The sequence below is a fragment of the Geotrypetes seraphini genome, chromosome 18, assembly GCF_902459505.1.
Source record: "Geotrypetes seraphini chromosome 18, aGeoSer1.1, whole genome shotgun sequence".
Classification (NCBI taxonomy): domain Eukaryota; kingdom Metazoa; phylum Chordata; class Amphibia; order Gymnophiona; family Dermophiidae; genus Geotrypetes; species Geotrypetes seraphini.
Window position 1 is genome coordinate 44,846,896 of NC_047101.1, and position 6,000 is coordinate 44,852,895.

The window sequence follows — 6,000 nt, forward strand, 5'->3', positions numbered from 1 at the left end:
AATTAAATGTCTGTATCGTATCTCCCCCATCTCTGGTCTTTTTATTTCAAGAAAGATATAGTGACACTAGAAAAGGTTCAAAGAAGAGCGGCCAAAATGATAAAGGGGATGGAACTCCTCTCGTATGAGGAAAGACTAAAAAAGTTAGGGCTTTTCAGCTGAGGGAAGATATGATTGAAGTCTACAAAATCCTGAGTGGAGTAGAACGGGTACAAGTGGATCAATTTTTCACTCTGTCAAAAATTACAAAGACTAGGGGACACTCAATGGAGTTACAGGGAAATACTTTTAAAACCAATAGGAGGAAATATTTTTTCATTCAGAGAATAGTTAAGCTCTGGAATACATTACCAAAGGTTGTCGTAAGAGCGGATAGCATAGCTGGTTTTAAGAAAGGGATGGACAACTTACTGGAGGAAAAGTCCATAGTCTTGTTATTGAGAAAGACATGGGGCGAAGCCACTGTTTGCCCTGGATCGGTAGCATAGAATGCTGCTACTCCTTGGATTTTGGCCAGTTACTAGGGACCTGGATTGGCTACCGTGAGAACGGGATTTATGACCCAGTAAGGCTACTCTTATGTTCTCCTCACCTCCAGGGTATAGATATTCAAGCCTTCAAGTGTCTTCTTCCAGCACAAGCTCCATACCAACTTGGTTGCTTTACTCCAATTAGCTTTGAGTTTTATGTGGCAATCCTTGACAAGATACAGGTTCTAAAACTGATATGTTAGTGATTTTTCAAAGCCAATTCAATAAGTTTTAATTGTGAGAATTTAATTTTTCAAAATGTCCTACCCTGAGCAGATAGTATAGCTGGTTTTAAGAAGGGTTTGAACTATTTCCTGGAGGAAAAGTCCATAGTCTGCTTGCCCTGGATCAATAGCATGGAATTTTGCTACTCTTTGGGTTTTGGTCAGGTATTAGTGACCTGGATTGGCCACTGTGAGAATGGGCTACTGGACTTGCTGGACCTTTGATTTGACCCAGTACGGCTGTTCTTATGTTCTTATGAACATAGAATTTCAAATGAAGTCTCACCAATGACTTATACAGTAGCATAATCACCCTTTTTAATGGTTATGTCTCTCTCAATGCAGTCAAGCATCTTTCTGGTTTTGGCCACCATCTTCTCACATGGTTTTTCACCACCTTGAGATCTTCAGACCAGTGGCAAAGGCCCCCTCTAAAATTGCAGCAACCGTTGCAGGGACCGCCTGCTGCTGTCTGCTATCTCGCTTCCTTCTTCTCTCTGCTCCCCCATGTGGGTCCGGCGTCTCTCTTGGCCCCTCCCATGGAGTTCTCCAGAGTCCCAGTGGGCAACTAGCATAGACAGTGGAACAGACTTCAGTGTCCAGTCCTGCCGTGGCTTTTCTTCTGTTGCATTCTGCCTGAATGTGACAAAGGAAAGTCCCTAGCAGGACTGGCCGTAGAAGTCTGTTTTACTTCCTGTGGTGGTCACCTGCAGGGATTCTGGAGGAATGTGGTAGGGGGGGAGTTAGAGAAGACACTGGACCTGCTCAGAGGGAAGGGGAGCAAGCAGCAGATATTTGTATGATTTTTAATGGAGTAGTAGGGGGAGGGAGTGGAGAGCAAAGAGAAAAGGCATGCTCCCCTTAGTGCACCCCTGCCCCCCCCCAAAAAAAAAATGGACTGCTGGCTATGATAGACCTTGTCCAAACTGCTGATGTCATCCAGACAAAGCCTAACATTTATGCCATATAATCTACTTCTCTTTGTAACAAATATCACAAAACTTTCAATAAAAAGATTTAAAATGAAAAGAATATAAGAATGGCTACACTGGATCAGACTGAAGGTCCATCTAGCCCAGAATCCTACCTGCAATAGTGGCCAATGCAGGTCACAAATACCTGGCAGAATTCCGAGGTTTCTTTCCTTGCCCATGCATGTCAGCACAGTGGTTAAAGCTACAGCCTCAGCACTCTGAGGTTGTAGGTTCAAACCCATGCTGTTCCTTGTGACCCTGGGCAAGTCACTGAATGCCCCAGGTACATTAGATAGATTGTAAGTCCCCCAGAACAGACAGGGGAAAACACTTGAGTACCTTAATACATTGATGTAAACCATTCTGAGCTCCCTTAGGAGAGCCGTATAGAAAATTGAATGAATAAATATACAACTCTTCCAGATTTCCGCACTCAGAAGCATCACCCTACATTTAAGCTTAACTGCCAAGCATTAGTCCAAGCTTCTCCTCTTTGTAGATCGCTTCTTAATGATTCCACTACCTCTGGAGTGTCCATTGTGTGGCCAATCTTTGTGTCATCCTGCAACAAAACATACTTTTTTCTTTTAGCCCTTTGACAATATCACTCACAAATATAGGCTCCCTTTTTACCAAGTTGATTACTGCGGCAGCCTGCGATAATCACACCAATGACCATTGGGAATTAATGGGCTTCAGTTCCATTGGCGTGCAGCTTTTTGAAAGGGGCAAATGAGCCCCAATACAGAGACACTCTACTACTCATCTTTCTTGCTTTTGAGCAAATTCCATTTACCGTCACCCACCGCACCTATCAGTCAACCAATTTCTCATCCATTTTGCCACCTTGGATCCACTCTTCAAGCCATTCAGTTTATTTATGAGCCATCTATGTGGAACGGTATCAAAGGCTTGCTGAAATCTGAGGAGACCATATCAGGTGCATGATCTTGATTCGGTTTTTTTTTCACCCAGTCAAAGAAATCAATTAATCAGATTCATTTGACACAAGTTGCCTTTAGTAAAGCCATGTTGCCTCTGATCTTGTAACTGATTGCAAAGGGAGAGATGCTTCTGTGCTTAGTATTAGATAAGGATGAGCACAAGAAAAAGACTTGTTTTACTTGTCTTTGGGCATTCTTCCAATTTTAGGTTCACATCATACATTTGTATTAATGACCAATTTCAAATGCATGATAATCAACTTTATATGCATTGATTTGTATGCTAATGTGGAGCAAATTAATTTTGTGTGCACTAACTTTAAGGCCCACTGATAGAATGAGAAGAGATTTGGCCTTAGCTCACATCTTTCTCTTTAGTCCAAGGTGAGTTGCATTCAGATATTTTCCTATCCCTGGAGAGCTTCTAATCTGAGGCAATGGAGAGATAAGTGTCTTGTTGAAATTAGCAAGTTAAATGCTGTTAGCAGTACTTTTTTGGATTTATCACATATTGTTCCGAGACTGCATCATATTTAACTGCCTCTATATGGTTGGCATGACGGCAGTGTTTAATCATGAACGATGTTAATCTGCACAGAGTGGCGGGTGCAGCTCTGGCTGCCTTGTTGGCAAACTGGATGGACCGTGTAGATCTTTATCTCCTGTCATTTACTGTGTTACTGCATTGTCCAAAATAATAAGGAACAGCAGCAGGATCTGAATCTGATTTCCCTGCTTCTCAGCTCATTGCTCTAACCATTAGGCTATTCTTCCATCAAGCATAAACTAATGGGCGTACATCCCCTTACTTCAGGATATTGATTCCTGTAGTAAATATAAATTTGTGCAGCAACTGTGATATGCCAATGCCTGCAATCTTTTAAAGAGCCCAAATGGGGGGGGGAGGGGAGGAGCAGAAGCCCCGCCACAATCCACCGATGCCCCGTATATTAAATCTCCCTATCCCAAGTCCACCTAGTACCTACCAAGTGGTTTCTCTGGTATCTAGTGGGACAGGAGCATTCACTAGCCTCTTGCCAAAAACGTAGCTGAGTTGCAAAGCATCATGGAAGATCAGTCATAACATCTTATATTACCTTATAAGATTCCTGATGCATGAATTGTACGTTGTTTGGAACAGACCCAAGAAAATGGCTATTTGATTCAGATGTGATGATTATAGGTCAGCATTCTCTAGCTTGCAGCAGATTGAGGATTTATGAATTGAGTCTGCAAATGAAGAAGACACATTGGGCGTGGTTCTATAAAAGGTACCTACTGGTAGGCACCTAAGATTGGGGCACCTATTGAGTTAGGCGCCTAACTTAATGTTTTCATTGGTTAATTGGTGCTGTTAATTGAAAGCGCCATTAAAAACCAATTTAAAATAATTTTATAAAAATTAATTACTCAGTAGGCACCTCGTCTTTGGGCATTCTTCCAATTTTGGGTTCACATCATACGTTTGTATTAATGACCAATTTCAAATGCATGATAATCAACTTTATATGCATTGATTTGTATGCTAATGTGGAGTAAATTAATTTTGCGTGCACTAACTTCACCAAGGTGTCTAATGGTGCCTACAGGGAAAGTAGGTGTGGTTGGGGCAGAGCTTGGATGTGGATTGACTTAGGCACTGGTATATTAGGCCAAGAAAACCCTGACTTAATATACTGGTACTTAACATTATGATACATTACGTTGATTTAGACGGTGTCAGGTCAAAAGCGCACTGGGACAAAGGCACGCGTAGACAATTGAGCGCAGTGCGGAGGTGCGCGCCGCAGAAAATTACTGTTTTTAGGGCTCCAACGGGGGGGAGGGATTAGGGGGGAACCCCTCCAGTTTACTTAATAGAGATTGCGCCGCATTGTGGGGGCATTGTGGGGGGGGGGGTTTGTGGGGTTGTAACCCTCCACATTTTACTGAAAACTTCACTTTTTCCCTGTTTTTAGGGAAAAAGTTAAGTTTACAGTAAAATGTGGAGGGTTACAACCCCCCAAACCCCCTACAACACCGGCGCGATCTCTATTAAGTAAACTGGTGGGGCTCCCCAACAAAACCCCCCGTCGGAGCCCCTAAAAACTGTAATTTTCTTCGGCGTGCGCCTCCATCTTGCGCTCAGTTGTCGGCGCGCGCCTTTGTCTTTCGCGGGGTTGTCTATGAACCGATTTAGACATCATTAGGCATAAGAACATAAGAAGCGCCATCTCCGGATCAGACCTTCGGTCCATCAAGTCCGGCGATCCGCACACGCGGAGGCCCCGCCAGGTATACACCTGGTTTATTTATAGCCACCATATCTTTATATGCCTTTCTCAAGGAGATATGCATCTAGTTTGCTTTTGAAGCCTGGGACTGTCGATTCCGCAATAATCTCCCCTGGGAGAGTATTTCAGATGTCCACCACTCTCTGTGTGAAGCAGAACTTCCTGACCTGAACTTGTCCCCCCTTAGCTTCATTTCATGTCCTCTTGTCCGTGTCAAATTGGACAATGTAAATAATCTTCTCTGCTCTATTTTGTCGATTCCTTTCAGTATTTTGAAGGTCTCGATCATATCCCCCCGCAGTCTCCTTTTCTCAAGGGAGAACAATCCCAGTGTTTTAAGTCGATCCTCATATACCAGTTTCTCCATACCCTTCACTAGTTTAGTTGCTCGTCTCTGCACCCTCTCCAGCAGTTTTATATCCTTCTTTAGGTAGGGAGACCAATGTTGGACGCAGTATTCCAAGTGAGGTCTGACCATTGCCCTATAAAGCGGCATTATTACTTTCTCCGATCTACTCGAGATTCCTTTCTTTATCATGCCCAACATTCTATTTGCCTTCTTTGCCGCTGCCGCGCATTGTGCCGACGGCTTCAGGGTCCTATCTATCAGTACACCCAGGTCTCTTTCTTGTTCACTTTTTCCCAGAGTTGCACCTGTCATTTTGTACTCGTATTCCTTATTCTTACTGCCTAAATGCATTACCTTGCATTTCTCCACGTTGAACCTCATTTGCCATTTCTCCGCCCATTTTTCTAACCGACACAAATCGCTCTGGAGTTCCTCACTATCCTCCTGCGATCTGATTGCCCGGCAGAGTTTTGTGTCGTCTGCAAACTTGATGATCTCACTGGATGTTCCGTTTTCCAAGTCATTGATATAAATATTAAAAAGGATCGGCCCAAGTACCGAGCCCTGGGGTACACCACTAGTCACTTTCTCCCAGTCAGAGAACTTCCCATTTATGCCCACTCTCTGCTTTCGGTTTTCCAGCCATTTGCCTATCCATCTTTGTATATCTCCCTCTATGCCATGGCTTTGTAGTTTCCTGAGAAGT